General features: G+C 40.9%; 23 non-coding genes and 10 pseudogenes across 23 annotated transcripts; all 33 read right to left on the bottom strand.

Moving 5' to 3' along the window:
• Window positions 1–13633: 13633 nt before the first annotated feature.
• On the bottom strand, window positions 13634–13752 carry LOC114783655 (uncharacterized; annotated as a pseudogene).
• Window positions 13753–14097: 345 nt separating this feature from the next.
• Window positions 14098–14216, bottom strand: LOC114783642 (5S ribosomal RNA). The gene has a single exon (XR_003748536.1). It is a non-coding gene; the product is annotated as a 5S ribosomal RNA (ribosomal RNA).
• Window positions 14217–14360: 144 nt separating this feature from the next.
• On the bottom strand, window positions 14361–14479 carry LOC114783640 (5S ribosomal RNA). The gene has a single exon (XR_003748534.1). It is a non-coding gene; the product is annotated as a 5S ribosomal RNA (ribosomal RNA).
• A 144-nt stretch (window positions 14480–14623) lies between these two features.
• On the bottom strand, window positions 14624–14743 carry LOC114783636 (5S ribosomal RNA). Its single transcript, XR_003748530.1, has one exon. It is a non-coding gene; the product is annotated as a 5S ribosomal RNA (ribosomal RNA).
• A 144-nt stretch (window positions 14744–14887) lies between these two features.
• LOC114783634 (5S ribosomal RNA) lies at window positions 14888–15006 on the bottom strand. The gene has a single exon (XR_003748528.1). It is a non-coding gene; the product is annotated as a 5S ribosomal RNA (ribosomal RNA).
• A 144-nt stretch (window positions 15007–15150) lies between these two features.
• LOC114783625 (5S ribosomal RNA) lies at window positions 15151–15269 on the bottom strand. The gene has a single exon (XR_003748520.1). It is a non-coding gene; the product is annotated as a 5S ribosomal RNA (ribosomal RNA).
• A 143-nt stretch (window positions 15270–15412) lies between these two features.
• On the bottom strand, window positions 15413–15531 carry LOC114783650 (uncharacterized; annotated as a pseudogene).
• A 144-nt stretch (window positions 15532–15675) lies between these two features.
• LOC114783631 (5S ribosomal RNA) lies at window positions 15676–15794 on the bottom strand. The gene has a single exon (XR_003748525.1). It is a non-coding gene; the product is annotated as a 5S ribosomal RNA (ribosomal RNA).
• A 137-nt stretch (window positions 15795–15931) lies between these two features.
• Window positions 15932–16050, bottom strand: LOC114783652 (uncharacterized; annotated as a pseudogene).
• A 145-nt stretch (window positions 16051–16195) lies between these two features.
• LOC114783638 (5S ribosomal RNA) lies at window positions 16196–16314 on the bottom strand. Its single transcript, XR_003748532.1, has one exon. It is a non-coding gene; the product is annotated as a 5S ribosomal RNA (ribosomal RNA).
• Window positions 16315–16457: 143 nt separating this feature from the next.
• LOC114783649 (uncharacterized) lies at window positions 16458–16575 on the bottom strand (annotated as a pseudogene).
• Window positions 16576–16712: 137 nt separating this feature from the next.
• LOC114783654 (uncharacterized) lies at window positions 16713–16831 on the bottom strand (annotated as a pseudogene).
• Window positions 16832–16974: 143 nt separating this feature from the next.
• LOC114783633 (5S ribosomal RNA) lies at window positions 16975–17093 on the bottom strand. Its single transcript, XR_003748527.1, has one exon. It is a non-coding gene; the product is annotated as a 5S ribosomal RNA (ribosomal RNA).
• Window positions 17094–17238: 145 nt separating this feature from the next.
• Window positions 17239–17358, bottom strand: LOC114783639 (5S ribosomal RNA). The gene has a single exon (XR_003748533.1). It is a non-coding gene; the product is annotated as a 5S ribosomal RNA (ribosomal RNA).
• A 144-nt stretch (window positions 17359–17502) lies between these two features.
• On the bottom strand, window positions 17503–17621 carry LOC114783651 (uncharacterized; annotated as a pseudogene).
• Window positions 17622–17765: 144 nt separating this feature from the next.
• LOC114783626 (5S ribosomal RNA) lies at window positions 17766–17884 on the bottom strand. Its single transcript, XR_003748521.1, has one exon. It is a non-coding gene; the product is annotated as a 5S ribosomal RNA (ribosomal RNA).
• Window positions 17885–18029: 145 nt separating this feature from the next.
• LOC114783624 (5S ribosomal RNA) lies at window positions 18030–18148 on the bottom strand. The gene has a single exon (XR_003748519.1). It is a non-coding gene; the product is annotated as a 5S ribosomal RNA (ribosomal RNA).
• A 144-nt stretch (window positions 18149–18292) lies between these two features.
• Window positions 18293–18410, bottom strand: LOC114783648 (uncharacterized; annotated as a pseudogene).
• A 144-nt stretch (window positions 18411–18554) lies between these two features.
• LOC114783658 (5S ribosomal RNA) lies at window positions 18555–18673 on the bottom strand. The gene has a single exon (XR_003748541.1). It is a non-coding gene; the product is annotated as a 5S ribosomal RNA (ribosomal RNA).
• Window positions 18674–18817: 144 nt separating this feature from the next.
• LOC114783644 (5S ribosomal RNA) lies at window positions 18818–18937 on the bottom strand. The gene has a single exon (XR_003748538.1). It is a non-coding gene; the product is annotated as a 5S ribosomal RNA (ribosomal RNA).
• Window positions 18938–19081: 144 nt separating this feature from the next.
• On the bottom strand, window positions 19082–19200 carry LOC114783645 (uncharacterized; annotated as a pseudogene).
• Window positions 19201–19344: 144 nt separating this feature from the next.
• Window positions 19345–19463, bottom strand: LOC114783632 (5S ribosomal RNA). Its single transcript, XR_003748526.1, has one exon. It is a non-coding gene; the product is annotated as a 5S ribosomal RNA (ribosomal RNA).
• A 143-nt stretch (window positions 19464–19606) lies between these two features.
• Window positions 19607–19724, bottom strand: LOC114783637 (5S ribosomal RNA). Its single transcript, XR_003748531.1, has one exon. It is a non-coding gene; the product is annotated as a 5S ribosomal RNA (ribosomal RNA).
• Window positions 19725–19868: 144 nt separating this feature from the next.
• Window positions 19869–19987, bottom strand: LOC114783641 (5S ribosomal RNA). The gene has a single exon (XR_003748535.1). It is a non-coding gene; the product is annotated as a 5S ribosomal RNA (ribosomal RNA).
• A 144-nt stretch (window positions 19988–20131) lies between these two features.
• LOC114783657 (5S ribosomal RNA) lies at window positions 20132–20250 on the bottom strand. The gene has a single exon (XR_003748540.1). It is a non-coding gene; the product is annotated as a 5S ribosomal RNA (ribosomal RNA).
• Window positions 20251–20393: 143 nt separating this feature from the next.
• LOC114783646 (5S ribosomal RNA) lies at window positions 20394–20512 on the bottom strand. Its single transcript, XR_003748539.1, has one exon. It is a non-coding gene; the product is annotated as a 5S ribosomal RNA (ribosomal RNA).
• Window positions 20513–20657: 145 nt separating this feature from the next.
• Window positions 20658–20776, bottom strand: LOC114783635 (5S ribosomal RNA). Its single transcript, XR_003748529.1, has one exon. It is a non-coding gene; the product is annotated as a 5S ribosomal RNA (ribosomal RNA).
• A 145-nt stretch (window positions 20777–20921) lies between these two features.
• On the bottom strand, window positions 20922–21040 carry LOC114783647 (uncharacterized; annotated as a pseudogene).
• Window positions 21041–21185: 145 nt separating this feature from the next.
• On the bottom strand, window positions 21186–21305 carry LOC114783643 (5S ribosomal RNA). The gene has a single exon (XR_003748537.1). It is a non-coding gene; the product is annotated as a 5S ribosomal RNA (ribosomal RNA).
• A 144-nt stretch (window positions 21306–21449) lies between these two features.
• On the bottom strand, window positions 21450–21568 carry LOC114783628 (5S ribosomal RNA). The gene has a single exon (XR_003748523.1). It is a non-coding gene; the product is annotated as a 5S ribosomal RNA (ribosomal RNA).
• A 143-nt stretch (window positions 21569–21711) lies between these two features.
• On the bottom strand, window positions 21712–21830 carry LOC114783630 (5S ribosomal RNA). Its single transcript, XR_003748524.1, has one exon. It is a non-coding gene; the product is annotated as a 5S ribosomal RNA (ribosomal RNA).
• A 137-nt stretch (window positions 21831–21967) lies between these two features.
• Window positions 21968–22086, bottom strand: LOC114783656 (uncharacterized; annotated as a pseudogene).
• Window positions 22087–22229: 143 nt separating this feature from the next.
• LOC114783623 (5S ribosomal RNA) lies at window positions 22230–22348 on the bottom strand. The gene has a single exon (XR_003748518.1). It is a non-coding gene; the product is annotated as a 5S ribosomal RNA (ribosomal RNA).
• Window positions 22349–22578: the final 230 nt, after the last annotated feature.

The following is a 22578-nucleotide window of genomic DNA, read 5'->3' as shown; positions in this document are numbered from 1 at the left end:
GTACGAGCGGGACCGGGGGACACTGCGCCCTTTCACAGCAGACTCCACCTCACTCCTTTCCACACTAGAGAGAAGAAAAACGTTCAGGCCAGGCAGTCAAACTCGGGACACTCTGTTACTGTACATGGAGAAACATTGCGATTAAAATGCAAACAGGAATCCATGCACAGATTTAAAGGTTTGATCCTAACAACAAATCCCAACACGAATCTGCTGTTAAGGTTTGGGATGAAGGACCATCTCTCTTCTTCTTAATGCAAATACCAATCTTTTACAGGTTGTTTAGTGATAAAGTTTATGGTTGATTTATAATTTTGTGGCCGGTAGTGGAAGTAATGTGGTTTATTACAGCCTCAGGCTCCATGCTTTACAACAGGAAGCTACATACCTGCCAGCGGCAAGGTGAGATTGTCTTGGAAGACATTACTCATGGGAATCCAAAGGTCCCAAAGGACAAACGATAAAATGATTTGGACCGGGATGACATGGGAAAGTAAACTGTTCTCCAGCCACTAGGCAGTAGTGGCCTAGCGGTTAAGGAAGCAGCACCGTGATCAGAAGGTTGCCGGTTCGAATCCCGATCCACTGAGCAAAGCACCGTCCCCACACACTGCTCCCCGGGCGCCTGTCATGGCTGCCCACTGCTCACTCAGGGTGATGGTATAAATGCAGAGGACAAATTTCACTGTGTGCACCGTGTGCTGTGCTGCTGTGTATCACATGTGACAATCACTTCACTTTACCCAGGAGGAGCTGCTATAGTTCTTCAGCCTCTTTCTCAGCCTCCTCCTGAGAAACGTACCACCACCTCAGCAGCCCCCATTCCTGCACCACGGCCCACTCCCACAACCACAACAGACAGGAAGAGCAGTAAGGCCATTACTGTACATCTGCAGCAACCAGAGAGGATAGACACTGGTCAAACTTCGCAGCTGTGGAGGACTGGAAGAAGCAACAGCTGAGGACTAGCACAGAATTTTTGTTATGTACGTTCAGTGGGTATGGAAATTGTTATTTTGCAGCCATTTTGTAAAATGATTGAGGTTAATTTTTTCCTCATTAATGTACACAGGAGCTCCCATATTGAAATAAACACACAGAGTTGTTGACATTTTTGCAGATTTATTAACAAAGAAAAGCTGACACACAGATCTTTAGATTTCCTCTTCTGAAACCATGATGTTGACAAACCCTGTATCCACCACGAAGCCTCTCTTGTCTCTTCCTTTGACAGATCTATTAAAGTGAAGTGATTATCATTGTGATAGACAGCAGCACAGCACATGGTGCACACAGTGAAATTTGTCCTCTGTATTTAACCATCACCCTGAGTGAGCAGTGGGCACCATGACAGGCGCCTGGGGAGCAGTGTGTGGGGACGGTGCTTTGCTCGGTGGCACCTCAGTTTCGAACTGGCAACCTTCTGATTACGGGGCTGCTTCCTTAACCGCTAGGCCACCACTGACACAGCCCTGACCAGCCCACGGCCATTGACAAAACTGACAGCCTCCAGCTCAACCCATCACCTGGTCCTTCCCTCCCAGCCAAATTCTACGAACTCCCATGCTCACACCCACGTCCCTTCTCCTTACCTCAATTGTTTCTCTTGCAATCCAAACGTCCAGTCTCCAACCTGAACCTCCTCCTGCATCTCTCTCCAGTCGTTCCTGCCTCATCTCCCTGTCTCCTTCTCCCTCACACTTCCCCATGTCTTCACACACTCCAGGGGGCTCCAGCGATGACACAGGTTTACAAATTAAATAAATGATAAAGATAAGTAAAAGCTCTACAATTTAACATGCTTCATGTTGCAAAATGACTTCTTAGTAATTAAAACTGCAGTTTTAATTATACTGATAAATTCATATACCTCAACAATATTAACCAAACAGGTTTATTATTATTCATTTGCAACATTCTGCAATTTTGTTCTGAATCAGCAATTTTCAGGAACCAGAAGACCCAGGTTCAAATCCCACTTACTACCATTGTGTCCTTGAGCAAGACACTTAACCCTAAATTGCTCCAGGGGGGACTGTCCCTGGAACTACTTATTGTAAGTCGCTCTGGATAAGGGCGTCTGATAAATGCTGTAAATGTAAATGTAGGATGGATACTTAAGTTTGTCTGGAAGGCAGATACGTTCTCCCATTTTCACTTGAGGTCCTCAGAGATTGTCTTAATGTCCACTGAGTTTAATGTGGGCTTCAGAGATGCACTGATTCTGTGCCAGTGATGATGTGGGAAATAACATTGCTGATTTATTTGCCTATTTGTCTCCATTGTTGCTGTCTAGCACCACCTGCTGGACTTTCTTCCAAACTACAGCTGCCTTCAGCCAGAACAATACTGTCAGGTCCTTGCCCAGCTAATATCTCAACACTCTCAGAATGTTATATTTAAATTTTCTATATTTTCTGGAAGTGCTATAAATGCCTTGGTGCACTGAACCTCTGAATTTTTAAACTTTCATTGCAGCTGCAAGAATTAGTTAGTCATGTGGTGCCTTATTACTACTACCAGACAATTGTCACAAACAGGAGCCCAGTGGAGAGAGTGGACAGCTTCCGATACCTCTGTGCTGGTCCTGTCACATCAACACCGTGGTGAAAAAGGCCCGGCAGCGTCTTTACCACCTCAGACGCCTGAGAGACTCCAGACTGCCCTGCAAGGTGCTCAGGAACTTCTAATCCTGCACCATAGAGAGCATTCTGACGGGAAACATCTCAACCTGGTTCGGGAACAGCACCATGAAGGACAGGCGAGCTCTACAGAGGGTGGTTCGATCAGCTGAACGCATCATCTGTACCAAACTCCCTGACCTTCAATCAACCTACAGCAAGCGGTGCTGGACCAGGGCCAGGAAGATAGCGAAGGACCTCAATGGACAGTTCTCTGCTGCGATCAGGGAAGCGCTTCCGCTCCCTGAAGTCCAACACAGAGAGAATGAGGAGGAGCTTCTTCCCCCAGGCTATTCATGCTCTCAACAATCACATCACTTCATAGAACACCAATACACCCCAGAACTTTCACTTCCACTTTCAATCACTCTGGACTCAATCCCCCCAAGTATTTTTGCACAATCTTTTTGCACATTTTCACTATATACCTTGCTGGTATACATATTTTATGTTAAAGACATAAATGTGTGATATTTTGTTATGTTTGCAATATTTGCATATTGGTAATAATTGTATACTTGCAATATTTGCAATACTGTGGTCTGTAGCAGTTGCCAAAGCATTTCACTGCATATCATGCCATGTATGACTGTATGTGAGAAATAAAATTTGAATTTGATTTGAATTATTCTGGATGTTGTGTGTATAGCAACCCTCAAAACATTAGAGCGATGTACCCATGGAAAGACATACCCATTCTTCAGAATGTTTTCAAGAAGATTGATGCGTTGTTTAAATTGACTGAAATTTTGTCCGGATACAAGGACATCAGGGTCCAACTTATTCAATCAGAGGAGGAGGAGATGGAGTGTGACAGTGCCCACCCTGGCAGGCATTTAAAAAAGAAGAACCGGCCCCCAGAACCCGATACAGGACACTGACTGATCACAGACCCATAGACATATTTTTACATAGCCAACATTAAGAAAATAAAACTCAAACCTTTCCAGCAAGATAAGATAAGATAAGATAATCTTTTATTAGTTCCACAAGTGGGACATGTCACTTCAGGAAGTGGTCAGTACAAGATAAGAGCAAAAAAAAAACAAAACTGTATAATGTGGTACTGTATAATGTCGACTGTATAATATAAAAAGTTTAATGCACAAATAGGAAAAAAATAGTCATAGAAAAAAAAAAAAAAATCAAAACTATGAACATGTGGAGTTATGTACTTTAACAAAAAAAAGGTGAAATAAGTGAAAACATGTTTTATATTCTAGTTTCTTTGCTCTGATTACTGCTTTACACACTCTTTGCATTCTCTCAATGAGCTTCAAGAGGTTGCTAAGAGGTAGTTTTTTTTCTGTTAAATGTTAATGTCACGTTGGGTTGGACATGGCGAGGAAGGAGGACGCATACGCACAACGCAACAGGACAGGGGTTTTAATACACAACACGAGACAGGGGAACATCACCACGCAATGACCTGACGGCGAACAGACACGAACAGGATAGTTTTATACAATTATATGATTATGCACAGGTGAACCCGATCAGGGAACATTGCACAAGACTAACATGAAACTCTGGTCTGAACTCCGGACCCGGAGTCACCCCTGCCAGACCGGATCATGAATCTCTGAATCGAATGTGGGTTGGGCCTGGTTAGTACCTTCCCAAGTTCTCCACACCGCCCTTCTGCTACGTTCCCTCCACTGGCTCCCAGTAGCTGCACGCATCAGGTTCTAAATACTGATGCTGGCCTACAAAGCCAAACATGGAGTAGCACCATCCTAAACTGTAAGACCGAACAGTAAAAGCGTGTCAAAAAATCTAGGTTTTGTTAACTCAAATATTTAAAAAAGTTAATTCACCTCCAATATTTTGAGTCATTTGTACTGTTTTTTTAATTTTAAGTTTACAGTAATCGACTCCTTTGAGTCTTTTTCGTCATAGTACTCAAATATTTCCAGAACATCCATCTGACGTCATGCGAATCTGTGGAGAATATTGGCCATGTTTGTTCTGCTCTCATCGAATGAGAAACACGGATAAAAGTCATTCACCTGTAAATAACTCGGATATTTTTCTAAGCCAAAGGAGAAGAGGACGTATATTTGATTGGGAAATACGTTACAGAGCTGTCAGTGAAGAAATTTCAGATGAAACGTGTCGAGGCATGCATCATTCATCTGAACCTGACAAGCTAACTTTATCCACTGTGCTGACTGCAGTGACCGATTTTCTCGGTCTGATTTTCTCTCTGAGCGCGCTAATCTGGTGAGTTAATTAACATTGTGTTGATATTTCACAATTTTATTGTGTTGTTTTATTTTTTTCTTTTTCAAATGCATTTAGAGTACCTCTCCTGAGCTTGATGCTCCTGGATATAATAAACCAGACCTTACTTATGACTCTAGCGAATTGCAAGTTCAGTTGAGAAATAACTTGGCTTCTTTGTTCTTGAAAATGCACAGTGTTCTTTATGTGTCAGAGATGCCAACGAGACATAGTTGAAAATTTGATACATATATTGTAGTGCTGCACAATTAATCTAATCGCAATCATAATCGCGATGTCAGTCTGTGCGATTACATGAACACAAAAAGCTGCGATTTAAATGATTAGTACATGGATTGGATCGGCAACCGATCCATTCTCTCATTCTCTCAAAGTTTGCGAGCTGACTGAAGTCTCACTTCAGTCGGATGTGACGTGTTTGGTCACATGACTTTCGATCCGGAGACATATGGGAAGACGGCGCATGACGCGCTGCATCGTACGTCAGCGTCGCCGCCATATTGCGATAGGCTCTGCTGTGGCGTGAAGCATATACATGTCTATTGAGAGAAGTGCATAAAAATGCCTCACTCTTGTGCTGCTTGGGGCTGTACAAACCGCTGTACGCTCCAAACCAGGGATTAAATTTCATAGGTAAGGCTGGACAATTGTTTTGAATATATTTGGCCATTATAAAATCACGTTTTATAAGTCTTAACCTTAGCTAAGCTAGGCTAAGCTAGCGACGCTATGCATTGCTGTGTTCAAGTCAGCCTCCAAACAACGTTTTGGCTAAACGGGGGCATTAACTATTTAGACTGTTCTTTAGTTAACTTTTCTCAAACTTTGAAGGTTTCCTAAAGAAACCTTCTTAACCTTAGCTAAGCTAGCAAAGTTATGCGTCCCTGTGTTCAAGTCAGCCTCCAAACAACGTTTTGGTTAAACGTAAGAACTATAATACGGGATTTTATAATGGCCATATATAATCAAAACAGTTGTTTAGCCTTACCAGGGTTTGTCATTCAACAGTAATGTAAAATAGTTTTTTGTGATTATTTAATTTTGTAGAATATTGTATGAAAGCACTGGGAATTTCAGGTTGTTATAAGTAGTTTGTATGTTTCACTTTGAAATGAAACATTTCACTATTAGTATGCGACTTTTCATTGATATACAAGCAAGTGTCCTTTATCATATCGCAATCGCATATCGCAATATTGATCTCAATAATCGCAATATGTCTTTTTCCCCAAATTGTGCAGCCCTAAATTCTCATTGTCCAAACCTCTTGTGAGAGAGACTATTGTTAGAGTTTTACAAGAGCATTGTCAGTCTGTCAGTGATGCCTCTATTAATAAATTGGTGGAAGCTCTCATTAAAAGTAATGTCTTTGTCAGTGCTACTATGGAAGGTGCAGAGCTCTCCACTGCTAAGAGGAGGAAAATATTTGTGAAGAGTAACTACCCTCTGGTATCGCCAGTGCGGTATACTCTAGATTCCAGTGAACATACAGCAGTGTATATTCCAGTACTACAGATGCTTCAAACAATGTTTAACAATACAGATCTTCTTGACAAGATTCAAGAAGTTAAACCCGCCTGGATTGTATGCATCCCATGAAGATGGAATATATTTCAAATAAAATCTGTTATTGTTGCAGGTGGACGAGCAGAAATGTAGTATGTTGATGACATTGAATTGGCTAATCCTTTAGGCACAGCTAGGAAGATCCACAAGCTTTTTGCAGTCTATTGGTTTCTTGCCAATATACCCAGTCAGTATAGGTCCAACCTACATGTCATACAGTTAGCTCTGCTGTGCAAAGTACACAGAAGACCTGTAGAGGTGTGGTTATGAAAGTGTTCTGTCACTGTCACCTTTGTTAAAGGACTTGGTCACTCTAGAGCAAGATGGCATTTTCATTGAAACCCTTGGACAGTGTGTCAGGGGAACCGTTTTGTGTGTTGCAGCTGATAATTTGGCTGCCCATGGTCTTGCAGGCTTTGTGCAGTCTTTTCGAGGACCATATGCCTGCAGATTCTGTTGCTGTACAGTAGATCAGATACAGTCTACTGAAGTTTCTGAAGGAGAGTTTAGTGTGAGAACAAGAGCTTTTCATGATCTTCATGTACAGAATGTTGTGCAAGGCAAAAATGCAAGTCATCTTGGTGTTAAGGGTAGATGTGTTCTCAGGAACACGCTGCAGCATTTTCATCCCATTACAGGTTTCCCACCCGATATACTTCATGACCTGTTTGAAGGTATTGTACCAGTTGAACTATTTGTGCATCAGTAAGATGATTCACCTTAAGTATTTCACTCTTGAATTTCTGATCGCAAAAATCCGCACATTTCCATATCAGCACTCGGACAGGCTTGATAAACCTCAACCAATCCCAAAGAACTTTGCAGCTAAACTAAGCATTGGTGGCAAAAAGATAAGATAAGATAAACCTTTATTAGTCCCACAAGTGGGAAATTGCACTTGTCACGGCAGAAAGTGGACAGAAGCAGAACAAAAAATAACATAAATATGTATCTGTATATACGTACAAATTTACAATTTAAACAGTTAACAATTTAACAGAATGTGCCAAAGTGTGTGTGTTTGTCTGTGTATGTGTATGTGTGGTCAGCTGTTAGGTATTTGTTATAGAGTCTGACAGCGGTTGGAAGAAAAGGCCTTCTGAACCTCTCCTTCCCACATCGTGGGTGCAGTAGCCTGCCACTGAAGGAGCTGCTCAGTGCTGTCAGAGTTTCTTGCATGGGGTGGGAGATGTTGTCCACCATTCTCCTGTCACTCACCACCTCCACTGGGTCCAGAGGGCATCCTAGAACAGAGCTGGACCTCCGGATCAGCCTGTTCAGCCTCTTCCTGTCCCCAGCGGAGATTCTGCTACCCCAGAAGACCACACCGTGAAAGATGGCTGATGCCACTACAGAGTCATAGAAAGTCTTTAGGAGTGGCCCCTGTACTCCAAAAGACCTCCGCAGCAGGTACAGCCTGCTCTGCCCTTTATTATAAAGTGCATTCGTGTTATGAGTCCAGTCCAGTTTATTGTTCAGGTGAACACCAAGGTACTTGTAGCTCTCCACTGCCTCAATGGCCATACCCTGGATGTCCAGTGGTTGCAGTGGACGATGTTTGTGCCTGCGGAAGTCTACCACCAGCTCTTTGGTTTTTCCAGTGTTGATCTGGAGGTAGTTCTGCTGGCACCAGTCCACAAAGTCCCTTGTCAGTTCCATGTACTCCCTGTCGTCCCGATCAGTGATGAGGCCGACTATTGCAGAGTCGTCAGAGAACTTCTGCAGGAAGCAGTTGGTGGAGTTGTGTGAGAAGTCTGCAGTATAGATTGTGAAGAACCGTTCCCTGCGGAGCCCCCATACTGCAGACAACTGTGTCTGACACACAGCCCTGAGTTCTCACATACTGTGGTCGGTTAGTGAGGTAGTCTAGGATCCATGTCCAATGGGCATGAAAATTCCACTTTACTGAGGTTATTGCCACTCATGGTGGGAAGTAAAGTTCCTGAAGGACATGAAGCATGGGCCTTATTGATGGATCTGAAAGAAATTGTGCAGCTGGTGTCTCCATCTTTCACAGAGGAATCCATCCAGTACATGCAGACTAAAAGAAAAGACCACAGACAGAGCCTTCAGGCAGTGTTTCCCGACTTTAAACTCCGACCCAAAAATCATTATATTGAGCACTACCCAGAACTAACAGTGTTTTGGGCCTTTGGTTCACCTATGAGGTTTGAGGGAAAACATCGCTTTTTTAACAGAATTTCAAGAATGTCTTGAAAACTCTCGCTACCAAACATCAGCACATGATGGCGTATTGTCTCAGTGCTCCATTATTTTTCAGACCCCACACACACGCCTCAAGTGTCACCTCTGTCCATGTTGCCACTTTACCAGAAGTGGCAAAAGACTTCAGACAGACAAAGACAGATAGTGAAAACATATACAGTACCTCAAAGGTCACCATAAATGGAACAGACTATGCAAATGGAACAACACTGCTTCCTTTCTTTGCAGGAACTACGAGTGCTGGTACAGTGAACACTTGACGTCACCAGGCAGCATCTGTGTGTATCAGCTCTCAGAGCTAAATGACACAGTAAGTCTCACAGCATATAATATTGATGGGCATTTGATATTAACACAAAAAAAGATCTGTTTTGATCAGAGACTTAAACAATTGAAATGTTTCTTCCAAGTGGGAACCTTGTTCTGTTTGTTCATTAAAAGAAATGAATAACATTTGTAAAAAAGAATACAAATCACAAACATATTTTTTTTAACTTATTGCAAGCATAATGCATTTGAGATAACTGATTATTGCAAATTGCTTAATTCTGATTGTTATTAATGATCCTTTCCCTCTATTTTCTTTTTTTCTTTTTTACATAAAGAATGGCAGCTCAAAACTTCCTACTTCATGTCCATATTTCCCCAGACATTGTCAGGAAGATGACTTTGTCTTCACGGCCACCATCTGTGGATGAGCTAAAAACAACGATCTAAAGTTTAAGCTAGACTTTGACTTTAGTTTATGATACCAAGATCCAGATTTGTAGACATTGAGGAACTTCCACAGAAGGTTGTGCTAAAAGTTATAAGATCTGAGAGTGATGCCAGTTCAGTAGCATCAGATGACACAAAAATATTGCCCCATGCCATGACTGGTAGCAGAAGCACTTGTCACTCAGCATCCTTGTCTAACAGAGCCAGGATCTCAGACTGGATGGTATGGTTGGAAAAATAGTCTGAAGTTTAAGATGGGGAACTACCGCACCAAGTTAAGTCGAGCTGGCTTTCACGAGGTGGCTATAAATTCTGGAAAGAGAAGTAGAAACAATACAGACAAACTAGCTTCCCATGCCAACATTAAAAGACCAAAGAGGGCAGAAGTGAATTTCCTCCCTAATTTCCCTAGAGGTGAAGATCCTGCAAGACTCGAACAACTGAGACTTCAAATTGTAGATCAAGTTCAGATGAATGAGAAAAATCTTTCCCTGATCACAAAGTTAATGCAAGCCACCTTTGCACTGCGGTGGAAAGAGGTCATCGGTGATGATCCTGTTCATGAAATTCTTGAACGTTGGCCTGCGCTTAAAATGGAGTCTCAGGTGAAAATATTTTCCATATTACATCTATTTGACTAGATTAATTAATGTAATACTTTTGTGTCAGTGGTAACTTTGCTGGTTTCACTCAGATTTACATACAGGTATAAAACTTGTTGTGACCTGTGAAGTTAATGTTTTTCTTTGAAAGGCAATGGTGTCACATTTTCCATAAATGTTTTTGTTAATGTTATATACATATAATTTTTTTGTACAGATCTGTGCTGAATTTCATAGAATCACAAACATGAATCTGAAGAACCACTTCTATGCTGTGTTGGACCAACATGCCCCCCATCTTCAGAGTTCATTCAGGAAGAAGGCTGCTTGCACAGGGAGAGTAGCTGAAATTCTGGATCAGCTGTTCAGCAATTATGACCTCCAGGTTTGTTAGTTAATATTTCTGGTCGATGACATACCTATTAGAGGGTTTTGGTTAGAGGGTTGAGGTGCCACTGAGCTCCCCAGGTGCCTGTCATGATGCCCACTGCTCACTCAGTATGCTGCCCTCGCTCTGGGTTTTCTAGTCTCCACCAGCTAGACAGCAAGATAACGATGTTCCAATAAACAGACTTGTGTTTGCTTTTCTGTGCTGATTTATTGAAGAATGGCCTCTGACCATTGCCTTCTCTATGACCATCGTAAAACTGAAAAAATACAAATGTGACGATCAGCTAAATAATATAGCAAATTAGCTCACTACATGCTCACAGCAAACTAACACAAAATACACATTTCTAACGCTACTAATATACAAATAATTATATTGTTTACACAAAACAAAAAGAAAGTGCTTATCTCGTCATAACCAATACTTACAGACAAATCCTGTCCAAAGCAACAACATTCTTGGATTCATATCAGCTCAATACAGGAATGCTTTGGCACTATGTTCCGCCATCTGGATTCTTATTCTCCCGTTTTCAGAGTAACCAAAATAATATGACGAGACAGCCACTAGAGGGAGCTATAGGCCAACTTACTGCCTGCACAAGGCAGAATACTCAGGGTGATGGTTAAATGCAGAGGACGAATTTCACTGTGTGCTGTGCTGCTGTGTATCACATGTGACAATCACTACACTTGTATTCAAATCAGGGTGCCTGGGCTTTCGAAGATCAGTAAGGAAATTTATTTATTGAAAACTTTCTGAGACAATCTAATGAAATGGCCTAAGATGAATTTATACGATTCTCTTACATTAAGAGATTTTGCAGATCTCTTGAAAAGCTGTGTGGAAGCTATGCCTCATGTTAAAGGCCTGAGTATTTTAAATGACTACGAGGAAAATCATAAGCTCTTGAGGGTAGACTAGCCACAATCCACAGCAACGTAGGGATTATTCTGCCCTCGATAGCTGCTGTTCCTATCTATCATAACTGTATGTTTCTGGAACTGTCCCAAAAGTCCAACACTGAACACATGTGGAAAGCAGCATAGCTTAAATGACTCTATATCTACCTCTTGATGTCACCTGCACAACCCTAAGTGGTGTTTTCCCTGGTGTGGCACATTCATTTGGTTGAACTGGCTGTCTCTGATCCTGTGGCATGTCTTTGGGAGTAGAGCCTGCTGCTGGAGAAGTCATTTGATAAGCACTGCAAGGAAGCTGTGTTGATTGGTCTTCAAACTGCAGCTGTGGTGGTTCTAAATCTGGAACAGCTTGCAGATGTCACCTATTTCGTCGCAGCAGTGCGCATCCTTCAGTCTCCACTATGTACGACTTTGGCTCTGTGCATTTGCCTATAATTGTTCCGGGGGACTTCCATTTTTCCTTCCAACAGGTTGTCCTGGTTGTAGTGTAGGATGCTGTTCAGCTGAATGTTGTCAATTTAAGAAGCAACGATATGAAGACTTTGTCCAGACATGCTTCTCCAGAATCTGATTTTTACTGACAGGAGTAGCTGAGCTGGCAAAATATTTTCCCGCATGGGGAGTGTGGTTCTGATGTGTCTTCCAGTCACCACAAAAGCTGGACTCACTCCCGCCGTGGAACTAGGGGTCGCCCTGTAGCACATCAGAGCGAGATGTGTTTAGCAGTCTGTACCATACGCTCAGCTGCACCATTCGCTTGGGAATAATGTGGACTGGTAGTAATGTGAATAAATTCATACCATTGACAAATATCCTTCTGTAGATGTGAACTGTGTGGCATTATCACTCACCAGCTCCAGTGGTATTCCCACTCTTGTGAACATGCTCTTGTGTCTGTTGATGACCTGAAGACTAGCAGTTGAAGACATATGAGCTATTTCAATATCTCTTAAATAGTAATCTTTCATAATGAGCTCACCTTGGTACTCTTGTAGTAAAGCAGCTCCAATGATGTAGCTGCTGGCATCCGCACTATCTGCACTGTTGGCCTCATAGTATGCCAGTGCTGGTGCAGACACAAGTGAAGCTTTGACCTTTGCAAAAGCCTTTTCCTGTTCCTCACTCCAGATCCAAGAGCAGGTCAGTGAGTGGATGTAACACATTAGAAAGATCAGGCAAGATCTGCCCAGATATTTGACAAAACCCAGGGTTTGATGTAAGTCCTCGATGTTAGATGGACTTTGCATCTCAGTGAGAGCCAAATGACCAAATCCCCCCAAAAAATGTCAGAAGTAAAAAAGTGGAAAAAAAAGACAAAATCCCCCCCAAAAAACCTAAGTCAGAAGTGAAAAGGTGGAAAAATGACAACATAAAATAAAAGCAAAGGTCAGAAATGAAAAAGTGGAAAAAATGATAAAGTCCAAAAAAAACTTAAGTAAGAAGTGAAAAAATGACAAAATTCAGAAGAAAACATCAGAAGTGAAAAAGTGGAAAAAATGGCAAAATAAAAAAAAAAAAACCTAAGTCAGAAGTGAAAAAATTGAAAAAATACAAAAAAAAAAAAAAAACACGTCAGAAATGAAAAAGTGGAAAAAATGATAAAGTCCAATTAAAAAAACTAAATCAGAAGTGGAAAAGTGGCTTAGAAAAGTGACACAGAAGTCACAGAAGATTTTGCCATTTAATCCACTTTTCCACTTCTGATTTAGTTTTTTTTTGGACTTTGTCATGTTTTCCACTTTTCCACTTCTGATTTAGATTTTTTGGCATTTGCCATTTTTTTAAGCATTTACATTTCCCACTTAGGTTTTACTTTGGACTTTGTCAATTTTTCCACTTTTTCACTTCTGACTTAAGTTTTTTTTTTTGACTTTGCCATTTTTTCCACTTTTCCACTTCTGACTTATTTTTTTGGACTTTGCCATTTTTTTAAAGCATTTTACATTTCCCACTTAAATTTTATTTTGGAATTTGTCATTTTTTCCACTTTTCCATTTCTGACTTGTTTTTTTTACTTTGTCATTTTTTTTCCAAAAATCCAAACTAGTCCAAAAAAAAAAAAAAAGTCAGAAGTGAAAAAGTGGAAAAAATGACTAAATTAAAACAAACACATAAATCAGAAGTAAAAAAATTGAAAAAATGACAAAGTAAAAAAAAAAACTAAGTCAGAAGTGGAAAAGTAGAAAACGAATTAAAGAGTGAAAATACCACCTGACTGACTTTAGTAAAAAACAAAGAAAGCAATGTAAAAAAGTTAAACTTCCATGATTTATCAATAGTTAGAGCATACAGCACCTGGTATTACCAGGCAGTCTCCCATCCAAGTACTAACCAGGCCCAAGCCTTCTTAGCTTCCGAGATCAGACAAGATCGGGCGTTCTTCAGCTTGTATGGCCGTAAGCAATGTCTGCTTGAAAATCTTGGACCTTAAACAATCCGCTTAATATGTAATCCCCCGCTGGGGGACATATCTGATATTAAACTGACAACAGGGTGCGTTGCACCTTAAGGTCGAGAGCTGGACAACCCCGCTTAATCGATTCAGCTGAACCCCACTCCACAGCCAAGCCTGTGAAAGATTGTCGTAGAGCACACAGAGATAAGGACACCTGAAGAGCAGTTTGTAAAAAAAAAAAAAGAAAAAAGGCGGGAAAACATCCAAGAGTGAAAATGACTCTTAACTTACTTTAGAAAAAAAAACAACAAATGCAAAAAAACTTCATTTTAAAAAGTTTTTCAACAGTTAAAGCTTACAGCACCTGGTATTCCCAGGAGGTCTCCCATCCAAGTACTAACCAGGCCAAAGCCTTCTTAGCTTCCGAGATCAGACGAGACCGGGCGTTCTTGGACTGGTTTGGCCGTAAGCAATCTCTGCTTGAAAATCTTGGACTTTAAACAACCTAGGCTTGAAAACATATCACAGAGTGAAAATACCTCTTAACTTACTTTAGATAAAAACTAACAAAGCGATGCAAAAATACTTCATTTTAAAAAGTTTTTCAAAAGTTAAAGCTTACAGCACCTGGTATTCCCAGGAGGTCTCCCATCCAAGTACTAACCAGGGCCAAGCCTTCTTAGCTTCCGAGATCAGACGAGACCAGGCATTCTTGGGCTGGTATGGCCGTAAGCAATCTCTGCTTGAAAATCTTGGACTTTAAACAACCTAGGCTTGAAAACATATCACAGAGTGAAAATACCTCTTAACTTACTTTAGATAAAAACTAACAAAGCGATGCAAAAAAACTTCATTTTAAAAAGTTTTTCAACAGTTAAAGCTTACAGCACCTTGTATTCCCAGGAGGTCTCCCATCCAAGTACTAACAAGGCCCAAGCCTTCTTAGCTTCCGAGATCAGACGAGACCGGGGCGTTCTTGGGCTGGTATGGCCGTAAGCTATCTCTGCTTGAAAATCTTGGACTTTAAACAACCTAGGCTTGTAAACATATCACAGAGTGAAAATACCTCTTAACTTACTTTAGATAAAAACTAACAAAGCGATGCAAAAAAACTTCATTTTAAAAAGTTTTTCAACAGTTATAGCTTACAGCACCTGGTATTCCCAAGAGGTCTCCCATCCAAGTACTAACCAGGCCCAAGCCTTCTTAGCTTCCAAGATCAGACGAGACCGGGCGTACTTGGGCTGGTATAGCCGTAAGCAATCTCTGATTGAAAATCTTGGACTTTAAACAGCCTAGGCTTAAAAACATATCACAGAGTGAAAATACCTCTTAACTTACTTTAGATAAAAACTAACAAAGCGATGCAAAAAAACTTCATTTTAAAAATTTTTTCGACAGTTGAAGCTTACAGCACCTGGTATTCCCAGGAGGTCTCCCATCCAAGTACTAACCAGGCCCAAGCCTTCTTAGCTTCCGAGATCAGACGAGACCGGGCGTTCTTGGGCTGGTATGGCCGTAAGCAATCTCTGCTTGAAAATCTTGGACTTTAAACAACCTAGGCTTGAAAACATATCACAGAGTGAAAATACCTCTTAACTTACTTAAGATAAAAGTAACAAAGCGATGCAAAAAATTTTCATTTTAAAAAGTTTTTCAACAGTTAAAGCTTACAGCACCTGGTATTCCCAGGAGGTCTTCCATCCAAGTACTAACCAGGCCCAAGACTTCTTAGCTTCCAAATTCAGATGAGACCGGGCGTTCTTGGGCTGGTATGGCCGTAAGCAATCTCTGCTTGAAAATCTTGGACTTTAAACAACCTAGGCTTGAAAACATATCACAGAGTGAAAATACCTCTTAACTTACTTTAGATAAAAACTAACAAAGCGATGCAAAAAAAATTCATTTTTAAAAGTTTTTCAACAGTTAAAGCTTACAGCACCTGGTATTCCCAGGAGGTCTCCCATCCAAGTACTAACCAGGCCCAAGCCTTCTTAGCTTCCGAGATCAGACGAGACCAAGCGTTCTTGGGCTGGTATGGCCGTAAGCAATCTCTGCTTGAAAATCTTGGACTTTAAACAACCTAGGCTTGAAAACATATCACAGAGTGAAAATACCTCATAACCTACTTTAGATAAAAACTAACAAAGCGATGCAAAAAAAATTCATTTTAAAAAGTTTTTCAACAGTTAAAGCACCTGGTATTCCCAGGAGGTCTCCCATCCAAGTACTAACCAGGCCCAAGCCTTCTTAGCTTCCGAGATCAGACGAGACCGGGCGTTCTTGGGCTGGTATGGCCGTAAGCAATCTCTGCTTTAAAATCTTGGACTTTAAACAACCTAGGCTTGAAAACATATCACAGAGTGCAAAATACCTCTTAACTTACTTTAGATAAAAACTAACAAAGCGATGCAAAAAAATTTCATTTTAAAAAGTTTTTCAACAGTTAAAGCTTACAGCACCTGGTATTCCCAAGAGGTCTCCCATCCAAATACTAACCAGGCCCAAGCCTTCTTAACTTCCGAGAGCAGACGAGACCAGGCGTTCTTGGGCTGGTATGGCCGTAAGCCATCTCTGCTTGAAAATCTTGGACTTTAAACAACCTAGGCTTGAAAACATATCACTGAGTAAAATACCTCTTAACTTACTTTAGATAAAAACTAACAAAGCGATGCAAAAAAACTTCATTTTAAAAAGTTTTTCAACAATTAAAGCTTACAGCACCTGGTATTCCAGGAGGTCTCCCATCCAAGTACTAACCAGGCCCAAGCCTTCTTAGCTTCCGAGATCAGATGAGACTGGGCGTTCTTGGGCTGGTATGGCCGTAAGCAAGCTCTGCTTGAAAATCTTGGACTTTAAATAACCTAGGCTTGAAAACATATCACAGAGTGAAAATACCTCTTAACTTACTTTAGATAAAAACTAACAAAGCGATGAAAAAAAAATTCATTTTAAAAAGTTTTTCAACAGTTAAAGCACCTGGTATTCCTAGGAGGTCTCCCATCCAAGTACTAACCAGGCACAAGCCTTCTTAGCTTCCGAGATCAGATGAGACCGGGCGTATTTGGGCTGGTATGGCTGTAAGCAATCTCTGCTTGAAAATCTTGGACTTTAAACAACCTAGGATTGAAAACATATCACAGAGTGAAAATACCTCTTAACTTTCTTTAGATAAAAACTAACAAAGCGATGCAAAAAAACTTCATTTAAAAAAGTTTTTAACAGTTAAAGCTTACAGCACCTGGTAATCCCAGGAGGTCTCCCATCCAAGTACTAACCAGGCCCAAGCCTTCTTAGCTTCCGAGATCAGACGAGACCGGGCGTTCTTTGGCTGGTATGGCCGTAAGCAATCTCTGCTTGAAAATCTTGAACTTTAAATAAACCTAGGCTTGAAAACATATCACAGAGTGAAAATAACTCTTAACTTACTTTAGATAAAAACTAACAAAGCGATGCAAAAAAACTTCATTTTTAAAAGTTTTTCAATAGTTAAAGCTTACAGCACCTGGTATTCCCAGGAGGTCTCCCATCCAAGCTACTAACCAGGCCCAAGCCTTCTTAGCTTCCGAGATCAGACGAGACCGGGCGTTCTTGGGCTGGTATGGCCGTAAGCAATCTCTGCTTGAAAATCTTGGACTTTAAACAACCTAGGCTTGAAAACATATCACAGAGTGAAAATACCTCTTAACTTACTTTAGATAAAAACTAACAAAGCGATGCAAAAAAAATTCATTTTAAAAAGTTTTTCAACAGTTATAGCTTTCAGCACCTGGTATTCCCAGGAGGTCTCCCATCCAAGTACTAACCAGGCCCAAGCCTTCTTAGCCTCCGAGATCAGACGAGACCGGGCGTACTTGGGCTGATATGGCCGTAAGCAATCTCTGCTTGAAAATCTTGGACTTTAAACAACCTAGGCTTGAAAACATATCACAGAGTGAAAATACCTCTTAACGTACTTTAGATAAAAACTAACAAAGCGATGCAAAAAAACTTAATTTTAAAAAGTTTTTCAACAGTTAAAGCTTACAGCACCTGGTATTCCCAGGAGGTCTCCCATCCAAGTACTAACCAGGCCCAAGCCTTCTTAGCTTCCGAGATCAGACGAGACCAGGCGTTCTTGGGCTGGTATGGCCGTAAGCAATCTCTGCTTGAAAATCTTGGACTTTAAACAATCTAGGCTTGAAAACATATCACAGAGTGAAAATACCTCTTAACTTACTTTAGATAAAAACTAACAAAGCGATGCAAAAAAACTTAATTTTAAAAAGTTTTTCAACAGTATAAAGCTTACAGCACCTGGTATTCCCAGGAGGTCTCCCATCCAAGTACTAACCAGGCCCAAGCCTTCTTAGCTTCCGAGATCAGACGAGACCGGGCGTTCTTGGGCTGGTATGGCCGTAAGCAATCTCTGCTTTAAAATCTTGGACTTTAAACAACCTAGGCTTGAAAACATATCACAGAGTGAAAATACCTCTTAACTTACTTTAGATAAAAACTAACAAAGCGATGCAAAAAAACTTCATTTTAAAAAGTTTTTCAACAATTAAAGCTTACAGCACCTGGTATTCCAGGAGGTCTCCCATCCAAGTACTAACCAGGCCCAAGCCTTCTTAGCTTCCGAGATCAGATGAGACTGGGCGTTCTTGGGCTGGTATGGCCGTAAGCAAGCTCTGCTTGAAAATCTTGGACTTTAAACAATCTAGGCTTGAAAACATATCACAGAGTGAAAATACCTCTTTACTTACTTTAGATAAAAACTAACAAAGCGATGCAAAAAAACTTCATTTTAAAAAGTTTTTCAACAGTTAAAGCTTACAGCACCTGGTATTCCCAGGAGGTCTCCCATCCAAGTACTAACCAGGCCCAAGCCTTCTTAGCTTCCGAGATCAGACGAGACCGGGCGTTCTTGGGCTGGTATGGCCGTAAGCAATCTCTGCTTGAAAATTTTGGACTTTAAACAACCTAGGCTTGAAAACATATCACAGAGTGAAAATACCTCTTAACTTACTTTAGATAAAAACTAATAAAGCGATGCAAAAAAATTTCATTTTAAAAAGTTTTTCAACAGTTAAAGCTTACAGCACCTGGTATTCCCAGGAGGTCTCCCATCCAAGTACTCACCAGGCCCAAGCCTTCTTAGCTTCCGAGATCAGAAGAGACCGGGCGTTCTTGGGCTGGTATAGGCCGTAAGCAATCTCTGCTTGAAAATCTTGGACTTTAAACAACCTAGGCTTGAAAATATATCACAGAGTGAAAATACCTCTTAACTTACTTTAGATAAAAACTAACAAAGCGATGCAAAAAAACTTCATTTTAAAAAGTTTTTCAACAGTTAAAGCTTACAGCACTTGGTATTCCCAGGAGGTCTCCCATCCAAGTACTAACCAGGCCCAAGCCTTCTTAGCTTCCGAGATCAGACGAGACAGGGCGTTCTTGGGCTGGTATGGCCGTAAGCAATCTCTGCTTGAAAATCTTGGACTTTAAACAACCTAGGCTTGAAAACATATCACAGAGTGACAATACCTCTTAACTTACTTTAGATAAAAACTAACAAAGCGATGCAAAAAAACTTCATTTTAAAAAGTTTTTCAACAGTTAAAGCTTACAGCACCTGGTATTCCCAGGAGGTCTCCCATCCAAGTACTAACCAGGCCCAAGCCTTCTTAGCTTCCGAGATCAGACGAGACCGGGCGTTCTTGGGCTGGTATGGCCTTAAGCAATCTCTGCTTGAAAATCTTGGACTTTAAACAACCTAGGCTTGAAAACATATCACACAGTGAAAATACCTCTTAACTTACTTTAGATAAAAACTAACAAAGCGATGCAAAAAACTTCATTTTAAAAAGTTTTTCAACAGTTAAAGCTTACAGCACCTGGTATTCCAAGAGGTCTCCCATCCAAGTACTAACCAGGCCCAAGCCTTCTTAGCTTCCGAGATCAGACGAGACCGGGCGTTCTTGGGCTGGTATGGCCGTAAGCAATCTCTGCTTGAAAATCTTGGACTTTAAACAACCTAGGCTTGAAAACATATCACAGAGTGAAAATACCTCTTAACTTACTTTAGATAAAAACTAACAAAGCGATGCAAAAAAACTTCATTTTAAAAAGTTTTTCAACAGTTAAAGCTTACAGCACCTGGTATTCCCAGGAGGTCTCCCATCCAAGTACTAACCAGGCCCAAGCTTCTTAGCTTCCGAGATCAGAACGAGACCGGGCGTTCTTGGGCTGGTATGGCCGTAAGCAATCTCTGCTTGAAAATCTTGGACTTTAAACAACCTAGGCTTGAAAACATATCACAGAGTGAAAATACCTCTTAACTTACTTTAGATAAAAACTAACAAAGCGATGCAAAAAAACTTCATTTTAAAAAGTTTTTCAACAGTTAAAGCTTACAGCACCTGGTATTCCCAGGAGGTCTCCCATCCAAGTACTAACCAGGCCCAAGCCTTCTTAGCTTCCGAGATCAGACGAGACCGGGCGTTCTTGGGCTGGTATGGCCGTAAGCAATCTCTGCTTGAAAATCTTGGACTTTAAACAACCTAGGCTTGAAAACATATCACAGAGTGAAAATACCTCTTAACTTACTTTAGATAAAAACTAACAAAGCGATGCAAAAAAACTTCATTTTAAAAGTTTTTCAACAGTTAAAGCTTACAGCACCTGGTATTCCCAGGAGGTCTCCCATCCAAGTACTAACCAGGCCCAAGCCTTCTTAGCTTCCGAGATCAGACGAGACCGGGCGTTCTTGGGCTGGTATGGCCGTAAGCAAATCTCTGCTTGAAAATCTTGGACTTTAAACAACCTAGGCTTGAAAACATATCACAGAGTGAAAATACCTCTTAACTTACTTTAGATAAAAACTAACAAAGCGATGCAAAAAAACTTCATTTTAAAAAGTTTTTCAACAGTTAAAGCTTACAGCACCTGGTATTCCCAGGAGGTCTCCCATCCAAGTACTAACCAGGCCCAAGCCTTCTTAGCTTCCGAGATCAGACGAGACCGGGCGTTCTTGGGCTGGTATGGCCGTAAGCAATCTCTGCTTGAAAATCTTGGACTTTAAACAACCTAGGCTTGAAAACTTATCACAGAGTGAAAATACCTCTTAACTTACTTTAGATAAAAACTAACAAAGCGATGCAAAAAAAACTTCATTTTAAAAAGTTTTTCAACAGTTAAAGCTTACAGCACGTGGTATTCCCAGGAGGTCTCCCATCCAAGTACTAACCAGGCCCAAGGCTTCTTAGCTTCCGAGATCAAACGAGACCGGGCGTTCTTGGGCTGGTATGGCCGTAAGCAATCTCTGCTTGAAAATCTTGGACTTTAAACAACCTAGGCTTGAAACATATCACAGAGTGAAAATACCTCTTAACTTACTTTAGATAAAAACTAACAAAAGCGATGCAAAAAAAACTTCATTTTAAAAAGTTTTTCAACAGTTAAAGCTTATAGCACCTGGTATTCCCAGGAGGTCTCCCATCCAAGTTACTAACCAGGCCCAAGCCTTCTTAGCTTCCGAGATCAGATGAGACCGGGCGTTCTTGGGCTGGTATGGCCGTAAGCAAACTCTGCTTGAATATCTTGGACTTTAAACAACCTAGGCTTGAAAACATATCACAGAGTGAAAATACCTCATAACCTACTTTAGATAAAAACTACCAAAGCGATGCAAAAAAAATTCATTTTAAAAGGTTTTTCAACAGTTAAAGCTTACAGCACCTGGTATTCCCAGGAGGTCTCCCATCCAAGTACTAACCAGGCCCAAGCCTTCTTAGCTTCTGAGATCAGACGAGACCGGGCGTTCTTGGGCTGGTATGGCCGTAAGCAATCTCTGCTTGAAAATCTTGGACTTTAAACAACCTAGGCTTGAAAACATATCACAGAGTGAAAATACCTCTTAACTTACTTTAGATAAAAACTAAAAAAGCGATGCAAAAAAATTTCATTTTAAAAAGTTTTCAACAGTTAAAGCTTACAGCACCTGGTATTCCCAGGAGGTCTTCCATCCAAGTACTAACCAGGCCCAAGCCTTCTTAGCTTCCGAGATCAGACGAGACCGGGCGTTCTTGGGCTGGTATGGCCATAAGCAAGCTCTGCTTGAAAATCTGGGACTTTCAACAACCTAGGCTTGAAAACATATCACAGAGTGAAAATACCTCTTAACTTACTTTAGATAAAAACTAACAAAGCGATGCAAAAAAACTTCATTTTAAAAAGTTTTTCAACAGTTAAAGCACCTGGTATTCCCAGGAGGTCTCACATCCAAGTACTAACCAGGCCCAAGCATTCTTAGCTTCCGAGATCAGACGAGACCGGGCGTTCTTGGGCTGGTATGGCCGTAAGCAATCTCTGCTTGAAAATCTTGGACTTTAAACAACCTAGGATTGAAAACATATCACAGAGTGAAAATACCTCTTAACTTACTTTAGATAAAAACTAACAAAGCGATGCAAAAAAACTTCATTTTAAAAGTTTTTCAACAGTTAAAGCTTACAGCACCTGGTATTCCCAGGAGGTCTCCCATCCAAGTACTAACCAGGCCCAAGCCTTCTTAGCTTCCGAGATCAGATGAGACCGGGCGTTCTTGGGCTGGTATGGCCGTAAGCAAACTCTGCTTGAATATCTTGGACTTTAAACAACCTAGGCTTGAAAACATATCACAGAGTGAAAATACCTCTTGACTTACTTCAGATAAAAACTAACAAAGCGATGCAAAAAAACTTCATTTTAAAAAGTTTTTCAACAGTTAAAGCTTACAGCACCTGGTATTCCCAGGAGGTCTCCCATCCAAGTACTAACCAGCCCAAGCCTTCTTAGCTTCCGAGATCAGCGAGAC

Source organism: Denticeps clupeoides, unplaced genomic scaffold (genome assembly GCF_900700375.1).
Source record: "Denticeps clupeoides unplaced genomic scaffold, fDenClu1.1, whole genome shotgun sequence".
NCBI classification, from domain to species: Eukaryota; Metazoa; Chordata; class Actinopteri; order Clupeiformes; family Denticipitidae; genus Denticeps; species Denticeps clupeoides.
This window is presented reverse-complemented; position numbering and strand designations above follow the sequence as displayed.